This window comes from Saimiri boliviensis, chromosome 8, assembly GCF_048565385.1.
Source record: "Saimiri boliviensis isolate mSaiBol1 chromosome 8, mSaiBol1.pri, whole genome shotgun sequence".
NCBI classification, from domain to species: Eukaryota; Metazoa; Chordata; class Mammalia; order Primates; family Cebidae; genus Saimiri; species Saimiri boliviensis.
This window is the reverse complement of record NC_133456.1, coordinates 59,419,346-59,446,012: the sequence shown is the minus strand read 5'-3', so window position 1 is coordinate 59,446,012 and position 26,667 is coordinate 59,419,346. Positions and strand designations below refer to the sequence as shown.

The following is a 26,667-nucleotide window of genomic DNA, read 5'->3' as shown; positions in this document are numbered from 1 at the left end:
CTTATCTCTTTGCATACTAGCATAGCTTTAAGAGCCTCCACTCTGGTCTCCTGAAAGCCCTTCCTGAGGAAGGGAAGGGAAGCCATGGGCCAAGAGGTGCCTAGTGGAGCCGGGATCCTCCCTTGTAGATTCTGATCTCAATGCTTGGGATCTCAGCATACCCTGTCCAGATTGCACGTCTGCCTCCAGGCCTTCTTTTAGGTTTATTGAGCATGTTATGACTTCATTTTACCTCTTTTGTTGGATTATTAGCTATAACTCTTTGTTGGTTACTTTAGGGTTTATAGTCTACATCTTTAACTTATCAAGTCTGTCTTCAAGATGATATTATACTACTTCACATGTAGTATAAGAATCTTACAATAGAATACTTCCATTTCTCTCCTCTCAGCATGTATGCGATTGATGTCATACAGTTTACTTTTAGATAAGTTACAGATACATGTGACATTATTATTTTTGTGTAAATATTTAATTAAAGAGATTTAAGCAGTACCAAAAGTCTTACATATTTGCCCATGGAGTTAGCATTTCTATTGCTCTTCATTCGCTTGTGTAGATCAATATTCCTGTCTGTTATGATTTTCTTTCTGCCTGGAGGACTTGCTTTAGCATTTCTTATAGTGTGGGCATACTGGTGGTGAATTCCTTCAGCTTATATCTGAAAACATCTCTATTTGCCTTTGGTTTTAGAAGTCATTTCACGTGATGTTAGACTCTGTATTGGCAGTTTTTCACTTTCCATACTTTAGAAATGTTGATTCACTATCTTCTTGCTTGCATTGTTTCTGATGAGAAGTCTGCTGTCATCTCTATCTTTGTGTTTCTGTATAGAATGCCTTTTTCTTTGGCTACTTTTACAATTTTCTATTTTTTCTGCTTTGAGCAATTTTTTTTTTTTTTTTTTTTTTTGAGATGGAGACTTTCTTTGTCACCCAGGCTGGAGTGCAGTGGTGCAGTCTCGGGTCACTACAACCTCTGTGTCCCAGGTCCAAGCAATTCTCCTGCCTCAGCCTCCTGAGTAGCTGGGGCTATAGGTGTGCACAACTGCACCTGGCTAATTTTTGTATTCTCAGTAGAGATGGGGTTTCACCATATTGGCAAGGTTGAGCTCGAACTCCTGATCTCAGGTGATCCACCTGCCTCAAGCCTACCAAAGTGCTGGTATTATAAGTGTGAGCCACCACTGTGCCTGGCCTGCTTTGAGCAATTTTATTATGAGGTGCCTTGGTATAGTTTTCTTCATGTGTTTGTGTATGAGTGTGTGTCATTGGCATTTATTGAGCCTCTTGGACCTTTAGGTTTATAGTTGTCATCAAATTCAGAAACTTTTTAGCCATTATTTCTTCAGATTTTTTTTTTTTGTCTTCACTTACACCTCATTTGCAAAGCCCAATTACACATATACTAGGCCACTTGAAGCTGTCACACAGTGATGCTGTGCATTTGAGGGGGTTTGGGGGAATATGATACCTTGTATAGTTTCTCTTGCTTTGTCGTCAGTTTCACTCATCTGTTTTTTGCAATCTAATCTGCCATTAATCCCATTTTGTATATTAGAGTTTTTATCTTTAGAGGTTTGATTTGGATCTTTTTTACATCTTGCATGTGACTATTTACCTTTTTGAACATATTAAATTTCGTTATAATAATTGTTTTAATGTCTTCGTCTGCTTATCCTAATGTCTGTAGTTCTGTATATTTTTGATTGATTTTGTCATTGTTATGGGTCATGTTTTTCTGCCTATTTGCATGCCTGGTAATATTTGATTGGACATGCTAGACATTATTAATTGTATCTTTTTGAATGGCATATATTTTTTGTATTCCTGTATGATTGACATTTGTTTTAGGATGCAGTTTAATTACTTGAATATGGTTTGGTTTTTTTCAGGTCTTGCTTTTGTGATTTGTTAGGTTAGCCCAGAGCAGCGCTCATTCTATAGCTAATTATTCTGCATACTCATCTTCCTGAGTACTCTATTCAATGCCACATGAATTATGAGTGTTTTAGTCTGGCTGGTGGGAATAGGTATCACCTCCAGCCCTGTGTAAGGATGAGGCACTCTTCCCTCTTATCCTTTCAGATGGTCTCAAACTTTGGGTAGTTTCTTTCCATGCATGGAATGATCAGTGCTCTACTGAATCCTCAAAGGAGACCCTCTGTAGATTTTCAGGGTTCTCTCTCTTTGCGACTCTCTTTTCCCTGGCACTCTATTCTGAAAATTATATTCCTTTTGATCTCCTGGACTAAGGAGTTGCTCTATCTCCTCAACTCAGGGAGTGAGTTCACTGTGTTCCATTGTGTTTCTCCCTCCACAGCCTGGAGCCCTCTCTTGACAGTAGTGGGGGCGGTCATAGGACTCACCTGGTTCAAGGTTCACTATCCTTTGTTGCTGGATGTTCAGTGTTATGAAAACTGTTGTATTATATGTTTTGTCTTTTTTTTATTTTTTTCATTTAAGAGGATAAATTCAGTCCCTGTTACTCCATCTTGGCCAGAAGTGTAAATATTCAAAGAAGAGTTTTTGGCTGAGTCTATGGGGAAAGCAAAATGTTCCCAGTATCAAAGGCTTTACTACAGCCCTCTTTTCTGAGACTCGGATTTTCCTAGGAACTCTAAGGGTTGGCTGATGAGTAGACACCTATATAGCAAACACAGCTTTTCAAACACTGTTTACTGAGTCAGAACACGTTTCATAAACCACAGTTTGCCATCATTTCCTATGTGGAGATATACAATTGCTACTTGTAATATTTTTCACTGTCTAGTTGGCGTTGATCCAGTGTTTTCTCTGTTGCTAATGCAAAGATGGTTAGGATGCAAATTTTTAACTCATGACATTTCTCTTGTATGCTAAATTCTGTTTGTCTTGAGAAAGCAAGGAAAAGCAGAATTCCTTTAAATGCTACTACATTTTATGAATGTCAGTTGCTGGGAACTCTTTTTTTTTTTTTTTTTTTTTTTTTTGAGATGGAGTTTCACTCTTATTGCCCAGGCTGGAGTACAATGGCGCTATCTCTGCTTACTGCAACCTCCGTCTCCTGGGTTCAAGCAATTCTTATGCCTCAGCCTGCCGAGTAGCTGGGATTACAGGCGCCTGTCAACGTGCCCAGCTAATTTTTTGTATTTTTCGTAGAGATGGGGTTTCACTGTGTTGGCCAAGCTGGTCTCAAACTCCTGGCCTCAAGTGCTTTACTTGCCTCGGCCTCCCAAAATGCTGGTATTACAGGCATGAGCTACCATGCCTGGCCTGAGAGCTCCTTTCTAAATGGAAGTGTTTCATGACTTATCAAAGGATTTAGACTTTTACAGAACATAATATTCTAAGGCACTGAGATTGTTATTGAGATATTTTTAAAATTTTTATTTGTAGGAATTTAGAGTTCGATATTTTCTAATTATTATGCAGATAGCTGGGCACAATAGCTCATGCCTGTAATCCCAATACTTTGGGTGGCCAAGGCGGGTGGATCACTTGAGGTCAAGAGTTCATGACCAGCCTGGCCAACATGATAAAACCTTGTTTCTACTAAAAATACAAAAATTAGCCAGGCATTGCTGTGGGCACCTGTAATCCCACCTACTTGGGAGGCTGAGGTGGGAGAACCGCTTGAACCTGGGAGGCAGAGGTTGCGGTGAGCCGAGATCACACCACTGCACTCCAACCTGGTGACAGAAAGAGACTCTGTCTCCAAAAAAAAAAAATTATGATGGAGATGACTGGTAACAAATTCCAAAAGATGTTCCAGGATCAGGTAGCTGTTTGGATGAAGTAGCTTTCAAGTTATTTCTTAAGATGTATGATTATTTGAGAACATTCCACGTAAGGAATATCATCTCAACCATGGCCACAGAAGCAAATAAGCTTTATGAGAACATAGTCTCAGCTGTGGAACACTCGTAGGTGGCAAAAGTGAGTCACTGACAGTTGGTGGCTGCTGTTAACTGAGGACTCTGCTAGAGCTGACCGTGAACGCTCCCCTCCCCGCCACTCCACACTGCACAGAGAACATTCTTCTCACCAGTAAGATGTTCAACACCTCTGATCACACCCTACACACACTTTTTGCCTTGCCAGGCCGCTTTCCCCTACAGCTAGCTCCTTCCTTCCGCTGAGAATAGAAATAGACAGGCAAGAAAAGAGAGCTCTTATTTGCAAATATTGACAAAACCACAATGTCTTCTTACATACTTGTTTAGTAAGAAATATGACTTCAGATTTGATACAGTTGCTGAAGCTCTGCATAGCTACATAAATACTGATTTATAAAATTCAGCCTTGTAAGTATGTCATTTGAAAAACTGGGTGGCTCCCAATGGGTTTTCTAAATATCACTGTCCATTCTGCATAGAGAATAAGCCATTGGAGACACTTAAATGTGTTGAAAGAAACAGTTGTACCTCATTTCTGAGTTTGAGTATCCAGGATGGTCTGAAAAAGATACAAAAGTTTTTAACTTTTGTGAAAAATAAGCAAAATTTTATATACGAAACGTGACACACATTGGGCATTCAGTGAATTGTTGTTGGCTAACCCAACAAATGAATGAGTGTTGCTGATAATCGACCCTTGTTTCCAAGAAGTCAAGCAAAAAGCAAAAATGTATAATTTGACTAGAGGTGAACACATGAAAATACCTACATTTACTAAGAAATGAAACATCCACAAAGCTAAAAATTTCATTTTCCAGGTATTACTGAATAACATTTAGCAATACTATAGTTAACACTAATTACAACCCTCATTGAAAATGAGTGAAAATGAAAAGAAGAAGATTTCAGCTGGGCACAGTGGCTCACACTTGTAATCCCAGCACTTCGGGAGGCTCGGGTGGGCTGGTTGCTTGAACTCAGGAGTTCAAAACCAGCCTGGGCAACATCTCTACAAAAAAAAAAATAGAATAATTAGCCAGGCTTGTTGATATATACCTGTGGTCCCAGCTACTTGGGAGGCTGAGGTGGGAGGGAGAGGTTGCTTGAGCCCAGGAGGGAGAGGTTGCTGTGGTTAATGTCATGGACATGCGCAATGACAGGCAGCAAGTGTAATGGTTAATGTCATGGACTCTGGCATCGTGTGTCTATTCATGGGTGAGGCATATTCGTGACATCCTGAGTTTAAACTCCCTCTTTCCTTTAATTCTGAACATTGCTGTACATGTTGATGCTCTTAGTTCATGGTAGTTCATAAAGTGCTTCTGTACATTAGGGCCAAATGACTTTTATGGGCTGGACTCGGGACAAAGCACCATTTCTAGAGGGATATTTCAAGAATGCAGTAGCACTCATGCTGGAAGAGAACCTGTAAGAAAACTAGGTAGAAACTGCCCCTGCCTGTCAAGCATTTCAGAGGAGAGTGCCTGCTGCTGCTGTCTGGGTTGTTGTTCAAGCAAGGGCCCCTGAACCTGTTTGGCTTCCTTGGTGAGAATGCAGAGGGGCACACCTTGCCTTCACAAAACAACCACCTGTACCAGGTGTGGTGATGTAGAAATGCCGAAACTGATACTGGGGAACCCGGGAAGCATTCAACATGGCTGTGGTCCACCTTGGCCAACCTGTTCCTGCTAGGAGAAACCTAAATGCATGAAGCAGGACTGTAGGTTTGCTCCAGGTTATTATTCTTGGAGGTGCCCTTGACCATATCTGTGATTTCAGCAATCAGCAGCATTGACCACCACATTACTTTTTTAAAATCAGCAATCTGAAGACAGGCTTGGCAAATTAAAATAGTATTGGCCACCTCGTCTCTTTTAGTGTATATCTAAATATGGTAGTAATGAAAAGACAGAAAATGTGGAAAAGCAAGTAGGGCTTATGAGGTGCTCTGTGGTAGAGACGGTGCACAGCTTCAGCTCCCTTTTCTGCAGAGGTGGGGAGGACGGGGAAGGAGGGAAGGGAAGGAGGAGGGGGAGAGAGGGAAGGGAAAGAGGAGGGGGAGGGGGAAGAGGATAGCAACTCAACTCTTAAGAGCTCACCCTTGGCTGGGCACAGTGGCATACACCTGTGGTTCTAGCTACTCAGGACACTGGAGCAGGAGGATCACTTGAGCCCAGGAGTTTGAGGGGCTATAAATTTGAGTGAGCCATAATTCATGCCACTGCATCCCAGCCTGGACAACAGAGCAAGACCCTATCTCTAAAAGAAACAATAAGGAGCTCACCAAATAGAAAGCACTGATTTTTTTGTGTGTATTAGCTCATTTAACACTCACAACAACTGATACTGTTATTTATTACTACTTCAACAAATAAGGAAACAGAGGCACAAATAGGTCAAACGATTTGGCCAAGCTTGAGTAGTTCATTAGTAGTGGCTCATGCCTATAATCTCAGCACTTTGGGAGGCCAAGGCAGATGCATCATAACGTCAGGAGTTTAAGACCAGCCTGGCCAATATGGTAAAACCCCATCTCTGCTAAAAGTACAAAAATCAGCCAGGCATGGTAGCGGGTGCCTGTAATCCCAGCTACTCCGGAGGCTGAGGCAGATAATTGCTTGAACTCGGGAGGCAGATGTTGCAGTTAGCCTAGATCATGCCCCTGCACTCCAGCCTACACAACAGAGCGAGACTCTGTCTCAGAAAACAAATGAAAAAATCATTGCATTTCTATTAAGGGTCTGCATCTCTGATAAGTGCTGCATTTACCCTCATCCTTTATGAGATGTTATTGTTGTATTTAATTTAAATATGATGTGTCTGATGATACTTTGTAAGACCTAATATTTCTAAAAGATGTCAGGGACCTTGGAGGGACTGAGCATGCCCGAAATCCCTTTATGTTACTTATTACTCTTTCCCAAGGTAGTATAAAAAGCAATTTGGAGCAGGGCATGGTAGCTCCTGCTTCGAATCCTAGCACTTTGGGAGGCTGAGACACGCAGATCACTTCAGCCCAGAAGTGAAACCTCATCTCTGCAAAAATAAACAAAATTAGCTGGGTGCAGTGGTGCGTGCCTGTAATCCCAGCTACTTGCGAGGCTGAGGTGGGAGGATTGCTTGAACCCAGGAGATGGAGGCTGCAGTGAGCCGAGATTGTACTGCTGCACTCCTGCCTAGGCAACAGGGCAAGACTTTGTCTCAAAAAAGAAAAAAAAAGCAATTTGGGACTGATGGGGTGGCTCATGCCTATAATCCCAACACTTTGGGAGACCCAGTAAGAGGACCACTTGAGGGCAGGAGTTGAAGACCAGCATGGGCAACATAGCAAGACCCTGTCTCTACAAAAAAAAATTAAAAATAGCCAAGCGAGATGGCATGTGCCTGTAGTCCTAGCTGCTCAGGAGTCAGAGGCAAAAGGATCAGTTGAGCCCAGGAATTTGAGGTTGCATAAGCCATCATCATACCACTGCACTCCTGTATGGGTGACAGAGCAAGACCCGCCCCTAAAAAGAAAAACAAATGATAAAGTCTTCAAGAAGTCCTACAATACATAAACCTATTTGATTTGTTTTCACCTAAGGTTTTCCAAACTTACCTGTACAAGGTATGTGAAATTCTTTTTTTAAGCAATGCTTATTAATGGACTGCCAACCACACTTTTGAAAATGCTGTTCAAGACATACCATACCATTAAATAATAAAGCCAAAAAAGATGGCCATAAACCTCCTGGGTATTACTCTATATTAGATCTGGCCCCACGATAAAACCTAGGTTTATTTTGATTCTTTAAATAAAACATCTTTGGAATCGGTCAAGAGATACTGACCTGATACCAAACCAGTTAGGACCTTTCCTGCTCCAGGCTTAGCAGGAGTAGATAACGTAACAAACATAAGAAAATGGAGGTGAAAATGGCTCTGTAAGGCTTTAATAGCTTTCACTGGGCTCCCTTTTCTTTTCTAATAAGTACTCATATCTTTGTACTTTAAATAAATGTGGAAAGACAAGTGAGCCAAACATTAGTAATCCAATTAAAAAATAGGGTTATTGCAAGGCTATGCAATCATGTTTATTTTTATCCTCCCTCTTACTCCATTTCTTGACCAAAACCTTATTAGGTGTGCCCTTTCATTAGCAGACTTCATGAGCATCTCAGCCTATCATCCGAAAACATGCTCTTACCGCATTTGGAATGATAGAGCTCATTGCACAATGTCTTTGGAATCTTTGTTTTTTTGTTTTTGTTTTTGTTTTTTTTTTTGAGACGGAGTCTCGCTCTGTCGCCCAGGCTAGAGCTAGTGGCTTAATCTTGGCTCATTGCAGCCTCTGCCTCCCAGGTTCAAGTGATCTGGCCTCAGCCTCCTGAGTAGCTGGGACTACAGGCACATGCCACCACGCTGGGCTAATTTTGTATTTTGAGTACAGATGAGGTTTCACCACATTGACCAGATTGGTCTCCAGCTCCTGACCTCGTGATCCACCTGCTTCAGCCTGAAATTACAGTCATAAGCCACCGCGTCTGGCCCTGTCCTGGGAATCTTAATGCCATTTACATTTTGGTATGTGAACCAAAGTTCTCTTGAAATCCGATGCAGTTAAGGAAGGGAATTTGGCCATTTCCATTAAAATTAAGAGTACATCTAAAGGCCAGGCAAGGTGCTTTGGGAGACTGATGGCAAATGGATTTCTTGAGCTCAGGAGTTCAGGACCAGCATTGGCAACATGGTGAAACCTTGTTCCTACAAACAATAAAAAATAAAAATATAGCCAGGTTGGCTGGGAGCAGTGGCTCATGCCTGTAATCCCAGCACTTTGGGAGGCTGAGGGGGGCAGATCACGAGGTCAGGAGTTTGAGACCAATCTGGCCAACATAGTGAAACGCCATCTCTACTAAAAATACAAAATATTACTCAGGTGTGGTGGTGAGTACCTGTAATCCCAACTACTCGGGAGGCTGAGGCAGGAGAATCATGTGAACCTGGGAAACAGAGGTTGCAGTGAGCCAAGATCGTGCCATTGAACTCCAGCCTGGGCAACAATGTAAGACTTCATCTCAAAAACAAAATTAGCCAGGCATGATGATGTGTGCCTATAGTTGCAGCTACTAGAGAGGCTGAGGTGGGAGGATCGCTTGAGCCCAGGAGTTCGAGGCTGCAGAGACCATGATTGTGCCACTGCACTCCAGCCTGGGCAACACAGCAAGACCCTGTCTGTGTCAAAAAAAAAAAAAAAAAAAAAAGTACATCTTGTCATCCAGGACTCTACCAACTATATGGATCTATTCCTTAGAAGATTTTATTGAAATATAAAAAGATATCTATAAAAACATATTTTAGCCGGGTGCGGTGGCTCAAGCCTGTAATCCCAGCACTTTGGGAGGCCGAGGCGGGTGGATCACGAGATCGAGAGATCGAGACCATCCTGGTCAACATGGTGAAACCCCGTCTCTACTAAAAATACAAAAAAATTAGCTGGGCATGGTGGCACGTGCCTGTAATTCCAGCTACTCAGGAGGCTGAGGCAGGAGAATTGCCTGAACCCGGGAGGCGGAGGTTGCGGTGAGCCGAGATCGCGCCATTGCACTCCAGCCTGGGTAACAAGAGCGAAACTCTGTCTCAAAAAAAAAAACAAAAAAACATATTTTACATTATTATTTCTAATGGTAGGAAACTGGAAACTGCCCAAATATACATGAATAGGAATTAATTATGAAAATTACAAATCATTCATATAATAGGATATTGTATAGCCATTGACGATAATAGGCTAGCTCTCCTTAACCTAACTGAAAGCAGTCTAAATTACATTGTTAAATGTTAAAAGAAGGTCCAAAATAATGAATACAGTATGATTGTTTTTACTTTTATTATTTGCTTATGTATATGAAGCGTACTCATAGGAAGAAATAGAAAAATATATAGCATAGTATAAATGTTTATTATTTCTAAGAGAAAAGCTTTTGCTAAGTTATACTTTTCCAATTTTTTAACAGGAAGCTTGAATTAGTTTTAAATTAGAAAAATAATTTACAAATGCCCAATGATGATAGACTGGATAGGGAAAATGTGGTACATATACACCATGGAATATTACGCAGCCATCAAAAACGATGAGTTCACGTCCTTTGTAGGGACATGGATGAACCTGGAAACCATCATTCGCAGCAAACTGACACAAGAGCAGAAAATCAAACACCGTATGTTCTCACTCATAGGTGGGTGTTGAACAATGAGAACACATGGACACAGGGAGGGGAGCACTACACACTGGGGTCCGTTGGGGGGAAATGGGGGAGGGACGGGGGGTGGGGAGGTGGGAAGAGATAGCCTGGGGAGAAATGATAGATACAGGTGAGGGGACGGAAGGCAGCAAACCACACTGCCATGTGTGTACCTATGCAACAATCTTGCATGTTCTTCACATGTACCCCAAAACCTAAAATGCAATTAAAAAAAAAAAAGAAAGAAATAGAAATACAAAAAAAAAAATTTAGAAAAACGAAGAAAAAAATCAGTATATTCACTAAAATTTACCTCTTCAAAGCTGTATCAAGATAGTAAAAATGGCTGGGCATGTTAGATGACACTTATAATCCTGGCATTTTGGGAGGCTGAGGCAGGTGGGTCACTTGAGCCTAGAAGTTCAAGACCAGCCCAAGCAACACAGTGAGACATGCTCTCTACAAAAAATTTAGTAACTAGCTGAGTGTGGTAGTACATGCTTATGGTCCTAGTTACTTGGCATGGTAAGTCAGGAGGATCACTTGAACCCAGAGGTCAAGGCTGCAGTGAACCATGATTGTGCCACTGTACTCCAACCTGGATAACAGAGTGAGACCTTGTCTCAAAAAAAAAGAGAGACAATAAGAGCATTTTGCTGGCTGGGTGTGGTGGCTCACGCCTGTAACCCCAACACTTTGGGAGGCTGAGGAGGGCAAATCAAGAGGTCAGGAGATTGAGACCATCCTGGCTAACATGGTGAAACCCTGTCTCTGCTAAAAATACAAAAATTAGCTGGGCATGGTGGCACCTCCTGTGGTCCTAGCTACTTAGGAGGCTCACACAAGTGAATTGTTTGAATCCAGGAGGTTGAGGTTGCAGTGAGCCAAGATCACGCCATTGCACTTCAGCCTGGGCAACAGAGCGAGACTTCGTCTCAAAAAAAAAAAAAAAAAAAAAAATCAAACACATATTGCTGATCACTTCTCATCCAGTACAAAAACACTTGGGCATTTTTGTCACTGGGTAAAGCTCAGTGAATGTTGAAAATTTCTAATTGCCTTATCTAGAATAGCAAAAGGTTCGCTACTAAAGACAACTAACATTTTTTTCCTGTTGTAAAGGTAATACTTATTAATTGTAGAAAATTTAGAAAATGCAGAAAAGCACAATAAATCAAAAGGATTCATAATCTCAGTGCTAGAGCATAAATTGTATTGTTTTGACATTTCTTTTGTGCATACATTTTTGTTTTGTTGAGATCAACTGTTTGGTTGAGATTAGTTTTGTTATACTTTTAGCATTTTATGTATTTCAGCTTCTTTGACCTCTTGTCTGCTCTTCATCCTCATGCCATATGTTCTTCTGTTTGAAGAATCAGTATGAAGCCTCGGGAAAGAACACAGAAAGGCCTTGAAAATTCACATTTAAATTTCATTAACTATAAACTAGCACAGTAAGTCTAGGACCAGGTTTCTTTTATGTGAGAATCTCTAGGACCTAGATGTTAGATAAAAGGTTGTTGAATGGGTAAATGAAGGAGTGAATGATTAAAGGATCAACAAATAGACTGAGCATGGTGACTCACCCCTGTAATCCCAGCACTTTGGGAGGCTAAAGTAGACAGACCACTTGAGGCCAGATGTTCAAGACCAGTCTGGCCAACAGGGTGAAACCATATCTCTACTAAAAATGCAAAAATTAGCCAGGCCTGGTGGTATGCACCTGTAGTCCCAGGTACTTGGGAGGCGGAGGCACGAGAATCACTTGAACTTGAAAGGCAGAGGTTACAGTGAGCTGAGATGGTGCCACTGCATGCCAGCCTGGGTGACAGAGCAAGACTCCGTCTCAAAAATAAAAAATAAAAAAATCAATAAATAGATGGCAGAATGGAGGCACTTTAGAATGTGAAATCAACAAGACTTAGTGCCTATCCATCTCCCCTGCTTAGCATCTTAGCCAGCCCCCTGCAACCCACAGAGGAGCTGCATAACGGGGTGGTGGAGAGGTTGGCCTTAGTTTTATCCTGGGCTTCATAACGTATCTTTTTAAGCCTTCATTTCATTGACTTTAAAGTGGGAATATAAACAGTTTCTACCTCAATGGATGAGTTAATATACATGCAAAGTGTATAGAAGAGTGTCTGACACAGATTCCATTTTGCCTTATATTTTTGCTATTATTACCACTGCTATTATGTAGCAGGCCCCTTGATAGGACATGCAAGCCCTGGCTTAACACTCTAGGCTTTTCCTACACTCACCCTGTCATCATACTGAAATAACTCCTCCTTCCCTGATGATGCATCTAGCCTCCATGCCTTTTTGATATACTTGTCCTTCTGCTCAAGGCCTTCCTATCTTCCCCTCATTTCCATTTGGCAAATTTCCACTCATCCTTTTGAACTCTGCTTCAGAATCTCTGCCCCTTAATAAATTCATTTTTTTCCCCTTGTCTACCCCCACCATTTCCTACTGGGAGTTAAATTCTTCCAACCTTGAAAACATCCCTTAAATTTACTTCTTCTAACTCTTCCTGTTGTGTTGAATTGTTCCTTTATGCATCAGTCAGCTCCTGCAACTGCACTAACTCTTAAGACCAGGGTTCATCTTTATCTCCCAAACACTGGCACAGAACCTGGCATTTACTGGTACGCCCTCCATAAATATTTGTCAAGTGAGCAAAATAAATGTCATTTACACTAGCAACTAAATTGATCAAATTTTGCAAAATAGGCTTGTGAAAAGATCAAGCCAAATTAAAAATCAATTCTGAGTAACAACCATAAAATTAGACATTTTCAGCTTTCAACCTTACTCTGTTTTCTCTCCCTAAGATGAAGCTACTGTTTCTAAATTCAGTTTTCCAGAGTTGATATTATATTGGTAACCTTGAAATTTAATATACTGAACCTAGCGGAATACAATTTTAGCATTGCATGATCAGATTTTAAAACACAGGTGTCTCAGCATATCTGTTATAACCTCTGCTGCCATTCTTGTTCTAAGTGTCTTTTGGAGACATTTAGAAGAATCACTGTAAAGTCAGCTGCAATGATAGGTTGACATACTTCTCTGCTCTTAGATTCAAACACTTTTTTCTTAGAGTTCCAAAGAAATAAGCAATCAACTTCTGACTGCCGCCAGGAGAGAGGGACAGTGAGCATATACTACATGGAGGAAATTCAGTTAATCCTGAATCCTCATTCTAGCCAAGTCTTCCAGTATACTCTCTCATCCCAACCATTCAGCCAAATTGCCCTGAATATAATTGACTTTCCTTTTTTCTTTATCCTAGAGCTAAAATTACTGTGTAGGCAGCACCAAAGCAGGGATGGAAGAAATACTGGAAAAATGAATCCCCAAAAGTCAATAATGAGCTCCTGAATAATCAAAATGTCACTATTTTTGAAAAGGGTTCTCCTAAAACTTAAAAGATATTTTGATACTTTTGTGGAGTTCTAGCTGCCTATTTATGGCAAAGAGACTTTTTTAAAGTACACATTCATGGAAAGACCCATTACTATCCATATTTATAATGCCTTAAGATAAGAGGGTTAGTCTCAGTGTGATTTAACTGAAAAGAACGTGAAGCATATTTTTCTGTAACCAGTCCATTACTGTCAGCATCACACTTATGGTTCTTGTCCTAGAATTATTCCATGTAGTTCAGCAGCCAACAATTTGAGTAGCTACCAAGAACTAAAATACATTCAGAATATCTGCTAACCTGGCTAAGTTTTAGCATTTGGGATTTCAGAGTGTTTGCATATGTGAATGTGTGTATGTGTGTACACACATACAAGTGTGTGTGTTTTAATCCTCAACTCATTTCAGGATTTAGAAACAATTTAAAGGATCAGTAACAGAAATTGAATGTTGTAGGCTGTAAATTCTGTATTAAGACTTGTGAATGGACCAGGTGCAGTGGCTCATGCCTGTAATCCCAGCACTTTGGGAGGCCGAGGCAGGCAGATCACTTGAGGCCAGGAGTTCGAGGCCAGCCTAGCCAACGTGGTAAAAAGTAAAAATACAAAATTTAGCCATCTCTACTAAAAATACCAAAATTAGCCAGTGGTGGTGCACACCTATAGTCCTAGCTACTCAGGAGGCTGAGACATGAGAATCACTTGAACCCAGGTGGCAGAGGTTGCAGTTAGCTGAGATCATACTATTGCACTTCAGCCTGGGTGACAGAGCAAGACTCTGTCTCAAAAAAAAAAAAAAAAAAAAGACTCGTTAATGTGCCTTCTTATGATAACCAATCATCAGAAGACTGATATTTACCAAGTAAAGTCAAAAGTCATTAAACTAAACATCTGAGCTGGTTTGAAGACTAGCCAGTCCACAAGAAAGAAGAAATCTATTACTATATTATTCTATGTTATTTTTGTTTATTTTGAGATAGAGTCTCATTCTGTCACCCAGGCTGGTGTGCTGTGGCATTATCTCAGCTCACTGCAACCTCCACCTCCCAGGTGCAAGTGATTCTCCCACCTCAGCCTTCTGAGTAGCTGGGATTACAGGCACCTGCCACCACACCCAGCTAATTGTTCTGTAATTTTGATAGAGATAGGGTTTCACTATGTTGGCCAGGCTTGTCTCAAACTCCTGACCTTAGGTGATCCACCCACCTCCACCTCCCGAAGTGCTGGGATTATAGACATGAGCCACCGTGCCTGGACTATTACTATATTTTAAAGGGCTATTGAAAGTTTTATAATGAATATTTCACAAATCTCTATTTCATGTGGTTTTCCACATATATTTTTCTGACAAATTATGTTTGTCTTAAACTTTGAGCATTCAAATATATACTCCCTTGTGCATTTGTGAGAATCAAAGTTTTCATAATAATAGCTTGTTACACCTGTCATTTTTAATCTCATGGCCTCAGAGCCTTTTCATCATGCTATGTTCTTTGCCTGTCACCTCTCTGAGAGGGTAAAGGAGAAGATCATTGTTCCTCCTTTTCATAGATACAAAACTGAGGCCCAAAGATGTACAAGGACATTAAAAAAAAAAAAAAGCAGAGGACAAGGAAAATGCCCTCCAGTTGGCACTAGCCAGAGTAAATTTACAAAGGCTGAATTGTTGGTTCACTGGTATATTGCCAACACAAGTAGACACTCAAATATTTGTGGAAGACACCAAGACAAGCTACTAAAAATCCACTTGGAAGACCTGTGTTTCATAATGGTGTCACTTAATATGAATTATCCAAAAACACTTAAGCCTACTACTGATATTTTTGGTACACCATCGTCTCAGAAATGGGCTACAAGAATTGCATTATAGCTAAATTGTGACTCAAAAAATGTCATATAAAAATACTATGATAAATGCTTGAAAGAAAAATGGAGGAGGCAGATGGTCCATTCAGCTGAAGTTATAAAATTTTACAACCTAGGAATTTGGACATCAGTGAATGAAACTATTTCATAACATTTTGTTGTTGTTGTTTTTAAAATAAGTCAAATTTCTTTGTATGTTTCCTGCTTTAGAAAATTCTTGGTTGATCTCCTTAAAGACACAAATCTTGTATTTCAAAAGAAATATGGCAAAGAAACTTAAAAAACCAAACTTGCCCATACCAACTATTTCTGTCCATCTATCTACCTGTTTACCTATCCATCTGTCATCTATCTGTCATCTATTTTTTTCACCCACACTAGAAGCAGATGTCATTTTCCTTTCTGCAGTGCCTCACAGACTTAAGAGGCCTAAGGAGGAGGTGTGAAGGGCTATCTTTATATTTTTTCTGAAAGAAGAAATTGAATGAATAGAAGACTTCCATTTCATAATTAATTTGACCTAAGATGAATGCTATTTTGGGGAACCTTTTCAAGGTCGATATATCAAGAAATAGACTGAGAGAGTGGGGTGTGGTGACATGCACCTGTAGTTCTGGGTACTCTGTAGACCAAGGCAGGAGGATTGCTTGAAACTACAGGTTGAGGCTGCAGTGAGCTATGATCATGCCACTGTACTCCAGCCTGAGTGACAGAGCAAGAACCCATCTCTTAAAAAAAAAAAAAAGAAAGAAAAGAAAAATATATAAATAAATATATTCATATATATCCATTTCAGGGAAACTTGTTGAATGAGCCACAAAAGGTAACAATTTTTAATTTATAAAGAATACATGAGATCAGGCACACTGGCTCATGCCTATAATCCCAGCACTTTGGGAGGCTGAGGCAGGCAGATCACTTGAGGCCAGGAGTTCAAGACCAAGCTGGCCAACATGGCGAAACCCTGTCTCTACTAAAAATACAAAAATTAGCCAGGTGTGGTGGTGCACACCTGTAGTCCCAGCTACTTGGGAGGCTGAGACATGAGAATCACTTGAGCTGAGATCACGCCACTGCACTCCAGCCTAAGTGACAGATGAAGACCCTGTCTTAAAACAAACAAACAAAAAAGAGTACAGGTTACTCTTGGATGAAGTTAAGTCAGTAGTTCATGGGTGTTGGATACCAGCTGAGATTGTTTATACACCCTTTGGAGAGATGGTCCATAGTTTGGCTTGATGCATGACATGGGGGAAGTGGGTATCAGAGATAGGGGATTCCTAACTGTCCAGCTTTAAATTTCAGCTCCATCACCTGCAATTTGGGTGGCTTTAAACAACAGCCTATTTTATCTTCCTAAGCTTCAGTCTCTCCACATATGAAGGGGGAGGGTGATAACATTACCTTTTCACAGGACTCATGAATTTATATATATCTAAAGCTCTTGGAACAGATAATAAACACTTAATAAATGTTTCTTGTTTTTATAGTTATTGATGATATTATTCCAAAATTCCCAAGAGCACTACGTTATAAATGTTGTCGTCTATAAGTACTTATATATATATATAACCACAATTATAACATAAAAGAAGAATGTTGCTGAAAATATTTTAAACATGGTATTCCCTATTGGAAAAATAATAATAAATGAGAAGTCCAATTAGATGGATGATATTGTCCTGAAAATAAAAGTATCTCTGCATATTTACTCATGCAAAACAGCCAGATATACCTACTTTACCAGGGCTTCTTTAGTCAAAGGCTTAATTTTAAAATCATGACCATAATTTTCTTCCTCCTGATTCATCCTTTCTTCCTCTAAAATCCTTGATTATCTTGTAAGCACCTTGCAGCCTTTCTTTTTTCTAAGTAGAAAAGAAATAGTTTTCCATGAGAACACCCTGCTGCTACTAATTCAAATTGTCATCGTAAATTGGTGCCAGGGTGCTTTTAGGCAATTAGAATGCTGTAAAGTCTGCTGTGTATGTAATCTTATAATGTGGAAGGTTAAGTACAGAAGTTGAGAGCTTGGTTCTCAGTGTTTGTTTAATACTGGTTATTCATCTGTTCTCCAATTGTCTCCCTGCATATGTATCAGATGTGGGTGCCTTGGAACCTCCATGCCTATTAGCAGAGCTTGACCTATTTAGGCTGCCTGCCTGTCTTGCATCGCCTAACAATTTAGCCATAGATCACCACACCTCTAATTTCCAGGGCAGTCTCATAAACATTCACTCCCTTGGTTTGAAAATGTGTTGGCACAAACGTTTATAAGAAGGACTCAGACACTGGCAGAATGGAGGAGCCAGTCTCTGATATTTGACCTCCTGACAGTCTCATTCTTCCTGGGCTTAGAGGGAATGAAGGAGAGACTTAAGACTTCAGAATAGGAGAGAAGTAAAAATAAGAATTGGTAGAAGGTAGCTGGGCATGGTGGCGCGTGCCTGTAATCCCAGCTACTCAGGAGGCTGAGGCAGGAGAATTGCTTGAACCCAGGAGGCGGAGGTTGCGGTGAGCCGAGATCGCGCCATTGCACTCCAGCCTGGGTAACAAGAGCGAAACTCCGTCTCAAAAAAAAAAAAAAAAAAAGAATTGGTAGAAGGAAAGCTCATAGTCCTGATAATGTGTTTTGCAGCATATTCTGGTAGAACATTGTCATCAAAGGTTTAGTTTTTTTAAAGATATAGATTAATTCATTTAAAAATATGTATTATGCCAGGCACAGTAGCTCATGTCTGTAATCCCAGCCCTTTGGGAGGCCAAGGGAGAGGATCACTTGAGGCCACAAGTATGGGACCAGCCTGGCCAACATGGTGAAACCTTGTTTCTACTAAAAGTACAAAAATTAGCCAGGTGTGGTGGTGCATACCTGTAATTCCAGATACTTTGGAGACTGAGACATGAGAATTGCTTGAACCCAGGAGGCAGAAATTGCAGTGAAACAATATCATGTCATTGCTCTCCAGCCTGGGGGACACAGAGAGACTCTCTCTCTCTCTCTCTCTCTCTCTCTCTCTCTCTCTCTCTCTCTGTATATATATATATATATATATATATATATATATATATATATACACTTCTTCCTTTGTAATTAAGTTTTCTTGAATTGACACTTTGAGGCTACTTGACCGTCCTATTTCTCAACAGTCTTTGACCCAATGATCTCTGCCTCCAGTGGTGATCTTGCCTAAGTCAGTTAGTACTATGGTCATTGCAAAAGGTAAGTTTCTAATTGAATCACCTTCAACATTTCTTAGCATTCATATGTAAAGAATAATGCTTCCTTCTTCTCCATCTTCATTCTTTAAAAATATTTTTCAGGCCAAGCACGGTGGCTCACACCTGTAATCCCAGCACTTTGGGAGACCGAGGTTGGGGGGGATCACCTGAGGTTGGGAGTTCGAGACCAGCTTTGCCAAAGTGACAAAACTTCATCTCTACTAAAAATGCAACAATTAGCCAGGCATGGTGGTGGGTGCCTGGAACCCCAACTGCTTGGGAGCTGAAGCAGGGGACTCAGCTGCACCCAGAAGGCAGAGGTTGCAGTGAGCTGAGATTGTGCCACTGCACTCCAGCCTGAGTGACAGAGCAAGACTCCATCTTAAAAAACAAAACAAAACAACAACAACAAAAAACAGTCAGTATCAGCATGGACTCATGGATTCCTTTTTATTTGATATAATTCCTTTCTGTCATTCATTTTGATGCTCTAATGGTTCCCATTTTGCACAATAGAATTCCCTTTAAGTCAGATCTGGTGTTCTGTGGCTTGTCCCCATCACTTTTGAGCACTTGTTTTTCTTTCTTTCTTTCTTTCTTTCTTTCTTTCTTTCTTTCTTTTTTTGAGACAAAGTCTCACTCTGTCACACAGGCTGGAGTGCAGTAGTGCAGTCACAGCTCACTGCAGCTTCAACTACCCACGCTCAAGTGATTCTCCCACTTCATTGTCCCAAGAAGCTGGGACTACAAGTCCACACCATCGTGTTTGGATAATTTTTTGATTTTTCTGTAGCAGGTCTCACTGTGTTGCCCAGGCTGTTCTAGAACTCCTGGGCTCAAGCAATCCTCTTGTCTAGGCCTCCCAAAGTGTTGGGATTACAGGCATAAGCCACTATGCCTGGCCTCACTTCTTTATTTTATGATGTGATAAGACAGTCCAGGCTCTCTCTAAACTTTTGCTGCCATAGCGTTGGAATCAATGATTTTTCCTTTTAGTGCACAATGGTATCTAGAAACCAAAATCTTGTTTCTATTTAAACTGCTTGGAATTTCATCTCAAGAACAAATACATGTACCATCTAACCATCTAAAAATAAAAGTGCTTTGCACAAACCATACCTGGGCTGGTACCTGGGGAAAGTGTGGTCTGGCTAGTTTTTTGTCCTTTCTCATTTTCATATCTATATGTTTGTGTTATCCTCCCACAGCTGAGCATTAATTCACATGCGACAAACTTTCTCTCTCTCTCTCTGTTTGTTCCTATCTTCATTGTGATCAAGTTTCTGAGAAGCGGTCTGCCCAGATACTTTGGTCATAATGCCCATGCTTCGAAACTGATATACACCCACAAATACACGTGTACTTGTTTGTTTTTGTAATTTTTTCAAAGCATCTTTATGTCTTGTTTTTGTATGTCCTCAAAACTCCATGAAGTGTTACATAGATGTTATTTTCCTGCTATGTTTGTAGAAAATAAAGCCAGAAGAGTAAATGTCATTTTGACATCTAACACCTCTTTGTGTGTTGTGTTTATATCTGCATATCTAGAATTGCTGTCTAGGTATGGTGCTTACAGTTCTCATAGACCAGGCGTCCCCACACTTTTTACACAGAGGGCCAGTTCACTGTCCCTCAGATCGTTGGAGGGCCGCCACATACTGTGCTCCTCTCACTGACCACCAGTGAAAGAGGTGCCCCTTCCTGAAGTGCGACGGGGGGTCAGATAAATGGCCTCAGGGAACCGCATGCGGCCCACGGGCCGTAGTTTGGGGATGCCTGTCATAGATGGTGAAGACTGGGCTATGTCCTCATAGTTCAAAAACTTGGGATCCCTTACCCTGAGTTGAAAATCAGAGCAAATCAAATCTATAGTGAATCAAGAACACAAGAAGCATTTCCTTTTTAAAAAGAAGGATATAAATACCCCCACCTACTTTTTACTTCATTACTCTTTCGTTTGCTATTCTACAAATACTGAACACCTGCTGTGTGCCAGGGAGTGTTCTTTTTTCTGAAGCTACAACTATGGAAAAAGCAGATAACAATTCATGACCTTAAGAATTTTACTTACTAGGCAGGGTGACAGCAGGTAGGGTATCAGACAATAAAGAAAATGAATAATGTGTATAATGTATTAAAACAAAGTCATCAAATACAGTTGTGCAGATTGCACACTCCCCAACTCTGTGCCCAGCAATGCCAATGGAAGTCTTGGAGCTAAGCAATTAAGAATAGGGTTGCTACTTTGGGAGGCCAAGGTGGGCAGATCACTTGGGGCCAGGAGTTTGAAACCAGCCTGGCTAACATGACGAAACCCCATCTCTAAAAATACAAAAATTAGCAGGGCAATGGCGAGTGCCTGTAATCCTAGCTACTCAGGAGGCTGAGACATGAGAATCATTTGAACCCAGGAAGCAGAGGTTGCAGTGAGCCCAGATCACACCACTGCACTCCAGCCTGGGCGACAGAGTGAGACTCTGTCTCAAGAAAAAGAATGGGATTGCCATTCAGTGAGTTGGAAACAGATACAAGTAAGATCAGGATTTGTTTCTTAACTTTGTACTGAAGAATAATATACATATAGAAAAGTGCATAATAGGCTGGGTGCAGGGCTCATGTCTGCAATCCTAGCACTTTGGGAGGCCATGGTGGGTGGATCACTTGAGCCGAGGAGTTTAAGACCAGCCGGGGCAATGTAGCAAGATCCTGTCTCTATAAAAATGAAAAATTAGCCAGGCATGCTAGGACACATCTTTAGGCCCAGCTCTTTGTGAGGCTGAGGTGAGAAGAACACTTGAGCCCAGGAGTTCGAGGCTGCAGTGAGCCATAATAGTACCACTGCATTCCAGCCTGGGTGACAAAGCAAGACCCTGTCTCAAAAAAAAACAAAAACAAAAACAAAAAAAAACAAAAAAAAACAAGTGCATGTAACTAGCATCAACATCAAAGAAACAGAAGATTACTGGCACCTGAGAAGACTGTCTCATGTTTCTCTTCCAGTCCTTATTCTGTCCCCTACCACTGCTTTTAACAGTGTTTCTTAGTTTTGGCTGACTTTGAACCTTGTATGACAGGAGTCGTCTAATTGCTTAGATCCAAGACTTCCATTAGCATTACTGGTATTGTCTGGCTGTTTTTGCTTAAATATGTTTTTGAGATTCATCCACATTCTCATATGTAGCTGTGCCCAGCTTGTTCATTTTCACTGCTGAATAATAGTATATAATATGAATATACCAAGCTTCATTTACTTATTAATAGGCATTTGTGTAGCTTGCAGTGTTTGATTGTTACAAATAGCCCTGCCTTGAAGATCCTAGTGCCTGTCTTTCGAGTGGACATATGCAAATATGTCTGCTAGGTATTTACTTAGGAGAAAATTGCTGAGCTATATTGTATATATATGTTAAGCTTTAGTAGACTCTGCCAAATAGTTGATCCAAAACCAACTTACAAGCCAGGCATAGTGGCTCATGCCTGTAATCCTAGCACCTTGGAAGGCCTAGATGGGTGGATCACTTGAAGCCAGGAGTTCGAGACCAGCATGGCCACAATGGTGAAACCCCGTCTCTACTAAAAATACAAAAATTAACTGAGCATGGTGGTGGGTGCCTGAAATCCCAGCTACTCAGAAGGCTGAGGCATGAGAATCACTTGAACCCCAGAGGCAGAGATTGCAGTGAGCTGAGATCACGCCACTGCACTCCAGCCTGGGTGACAGAATGAGACTCTGTCTTAAAAAAATAAAAATAGGCTGGGTGTGGTGGCTTATGCCTGTAATCCCAGCACTTTGGGAAGCCAAGTGGACGGATCATAGGGTCAGGAGTTCATGACCAGCCTGGCCAGCATAGTGAAACCCTATCTCTACTAAAAATATAAAAATTAGCCAGGCATGGTGGTGAATGCCTGTATTCCCAGCTACTCAGGAGGCTGAAGCAGGAGAATTGCTTGAACCAAGGAGGTGGAGGTTGTGGTAAGCCGAAATCTCACCACTGTACTCCAGCCTGGGCAACAGACCAAGACTCTGTCTCAAAAAATCAAAAAATAAATAAACTAATTAATTAATTAATTAAAAAGTCTGCTTTCAAAGAAAACAAAAACAAACCAACTTACAGTCCACCAGCCTTGTATGAGAGGCGTGCAGTAAGATATAACATATGTTTCATACAATGCAACCAGATATACTATGCACATTGCAAAGAACTAGATGAAAATATTATTTGGAGACAGTTTTACTATAAGCCTAGAAAATGGAAATAAATTAGCTAAAACTTGTTAGCATTATTAGCTTTGGTGAGACATTGGTTACAAGTTAAATACACTAAAAGTAGTAATAATCCTGCATGATAACAATCAGATAAGTAATAGGATGAAAAAAATCAGTTCATTTGTATACCAAAATATAAAATACTGAATATTAATCCTCACATAGGATGCGTGTGATATTTGTAGGTACATCACAAAACTTTATGATCACTATAAGGTGATTTCATTAGCCAGGCATGGTGGCCCATGCCTGAAGTCCCAGCTACTCAGTAGGATGAGACCAGAGGATCTCTTGAGCCCATGAGTTTGATGTTACAGTAAGCAATGATTTTACCACTGCACTCCAGCCTGGGTGACCACATTTCTAAAACAAATAAAACTAAAGTGATTTCAACAGAGATGTGCTATGGTTGCAAAGAGGAAGACAAATTATTGTATCTTTTTTAAACTTGACAAGCTTACAATTTCTTTGAAAATAAGAGAATTTCAAAGATTTATATGGAAAATTAAAGCATTTTTCCTATCAGATATTGACACAGATTGTAATGAACAGTGATTAAATGTTATAGAATTATATAAAACAGTGACCCAAAGGAGAGAATCTAAAAATAGATATAATTACATGAATTTAAGAAGCAACACAACAAATATGTGGAGAGTAACATTAAGAGAGTCTTTGGGTGCTAGGCTTTGCAACAAATGCTTTATATTCATCCTTCACTGAATGCTCTTAAACCAAGGGTCCCCAAGCTCCGGGCCCCCGGCTGCTACCAGTGCCGTGGCCTGTTAGGAACCGGGCCATGCAGGAGATGAGCAGCGGGTGGGTAAGCAAGCAAAGTTTCATCTGTATTTCAGATGCGCTTCATCTGAAGCTGCTCCCCATCACTTGCATCACCGCCTAAGCTCTGCCTCCTGTCAGATCAGCTGCAGCATTAGATTCTCATAGCAGTGCAAACCGTGTTGTGAACAGTTTCATGCGAGGGATCTAAGATGCTTTTATGAGACTCTAATGCCAGATGATCCATCGCTGTCTCCCATCGCCCCCAGGTGGGACCGTCTAGTTGCAGGAAAACAAGTCAGGGCTCCCACCGATTCTGCCCTATGGTAAATTGTATAATTATTTCATTATATATTACAAGGTAATAATAATAGAAATAAAATGCGCAATAAAGTAATATGCAACCAGGCGAGGTAGCTTATGCCTGTAATCTCAGCACTTTGGGAGGCTGAGGCAGGCGGATCACTTGAGGTCAGCAGTTCAAGACCAGCCTGGCCAACATGGTGAAACCCCGTCTCTACTAAAAATACAAAATGCTTAGCTGAGCATGTTGGCATGCACCTGTAATCCCAGCTACTCAGGAGACTGAGGAAGGAGAATCTCTTGAACCGAAGAGGTGGAGGCTGGGGTGAGCCGAGATCGTGCCACTGCACTCTAGCCTGGGGGAGAGAGCAAAACTCCATCATATACATATACATACATACATATATAATACACTTGAATTATCCCAAAACCATCCCCCAATCCTGATCTGTGGGAAAATTGTCTTCCACAAAACTGGTCTCTGGTGTAAAAAAAGGCTGGGGACTGCTGCTCCAAACAACTTAGTAAAGTTAATAATATTATCTTCCATTTTGCAGACGAGGAGCTGAGTTTCAGAAAAATTACTTGCTCATGGTCCCACAGGTTCTTCCAGTGGGGAGATAGGTCCCAGTCCAATCAGACTTCACAGGCTAGGAGAAGGATATATCAAAGGTGAACAGATTGAAGGACACAATTTGTACCTGATAGATAAGACAAAGTGTTAGTGCTAATAGTATTAGCAATATATACACAACTCAAATCAAACATGTTCTCAAATAGGTAAGTAAACAAAGGCTTATTTCACATATAGGTAATAGCAGATAATATGCATTTGCAAGGGAAATAGTCAAATCGGTTAGTAATTTTTAAATTACTCAAACCAGTAAAGGTGATATTGAAAAAAAAATTGAAATTTGAAATTGTTTTGCAAGATTATTTTATACTGTTCTAACTAGCAAAATAATTATATTGATTTGATATCATTTATAGAAATATATACATTTCTCTAAGATGAAAAAATTAGGGAAAGCGTTTGATTTTGCTGTGTTGTTCTGAGTGATGAGTACATGAGTAACAAACACATTTCAAAATGTATTAAGCTGTACACTGAGACTTGTGTATTTTACTGTATGTATCTCAATTTAAAATTTTTTAAAATATTGAATATACTGGCTGGGCACAGTGGCTCACACCTGTAACCCCAGCACTTTGGGAAACTGAGGCAGGTGGATTGCTTGAGCCAGGAGTTCAAGACCAGCCTGGGCAACATGGCAAAACTCCATCTCTATAAAAATTACAAAAATGATGGCCAGGCACAGTGGCTTGCAGTGTAATCCCAGCACTTTGGGAGGCTGAGATGGGCAGGTCACTTGATGTCAGGAGTTTGAGACCAGCCTGGCCAACATGGCGAAATCCTGTTTCTACTAAAAATGCAAAAATTAGCCAGGTATGGTGGCATGCACCTGTAATCCCAGCTATTAGGAAGGCTGAGGCAGGAGAATTGCTTGAACCCAGGAGTGAGACTCTGTCTCAAAAACAAAAATTTGCCAGGCATGGTGATACACGCTCTGTAGTCTTAGCTACTCAGGAGGCTGAGGTGGGAGGATTGCTTGAGGCTGGGAGGTTTAGGCTACAGTGAGCCAAGATAGCACTACTCCATTCCAGCCTGGGCATCAGAGCGAGACTCTGTCTCAAAATAAAATAAAATAAAAAGTCAATCCTGAACATACTAAAATATAGCAAGTGATGAAATTAGGGTTATTTATTAGTAAGAAAATAAAGGTAGAAATAATTAGATACTGCCAAGGTTAAGGTTACTATAAAACATTTAGCATGGTTAGTATAAAGCATTTACCTCGCAAATTTGTAATTCAATTTCTCTTAAAAGCCAAAGTAAAGAGGAAGTTACGATCACTTACATAACTCAGAGTGGTCATTAAGGTAAGAAGAAAAGAACCATTCAGAAGGGGCACAGTCAATACTGATATGAAAAATCAGAAACTTCCCCGCAATGGGATGTCATATTGTATAATAAACAGTGTTCTCAACAACACAGTGGAGGTATTAAAATAATGAGTTCTGAGGGTTGTTACTTACATAGTTTTTCCAAATAAGCCAGTGGACTAATGCCAAAACACAGTTCCACAAAGGCAGTTTCACCTGGATGAGCCCTTAGGCTTTATGTAGGTTTGGGATTATTGTAGCCTAACACAAGAATAACACTTAGAGAATCTAGAGAAGTGGTTCTCAACTAGGGGCCATTCTGAAAACATCTGGCAATGTCTACAGACGTTTTTAGTTGTCACAGCTAGGAGCAGGCTGCTATTGGCACCTAGTGAGTAGAAGCCAGGGATGCTGCTAGCACCCTATAATGCACAGGGCAGCCCCCCAATAAAGAATTCTCTCACTCAAAATATCAGTCATGCTGAGGTTGCCAAACTCTAATCTAGAAGGGTGAATAGTCATTATATCACTGAGATCATCCCCCATAAAGATTACCTCTAACAACTAGCTTGGACAAAAAGAGAGAAAATAATGTACCCAAAGGATGTGAGTAGGAGTGGGGTGCAATGTGGTAGGTGTGGCCTGGTTTCCTAAGGCACATAGTAACTACTGGAAAATAGGCATTAGCACAAAGGATATGTTTCTATGGCTTAGGGATAATCTCCCTGTAGGGTACTAGCAGATCTTCAGTGTTGGCATGCC

General features: G+C 40.6%; 1 protein-coding gene across 6 annotated transcripts in view; it reads left to right on the top strand.

The window, feature by feature from the left end:
* The window catches only part of FRMD4B (FERM domain containing 4B), a 362,743-nt gene that overhangs the window by 250,193 nt on the left and 85,883 nt on the right, over positions 1 to 26,667 (top strand). The gene's annotated exons all lie outside the window — the stretch shown is intronic.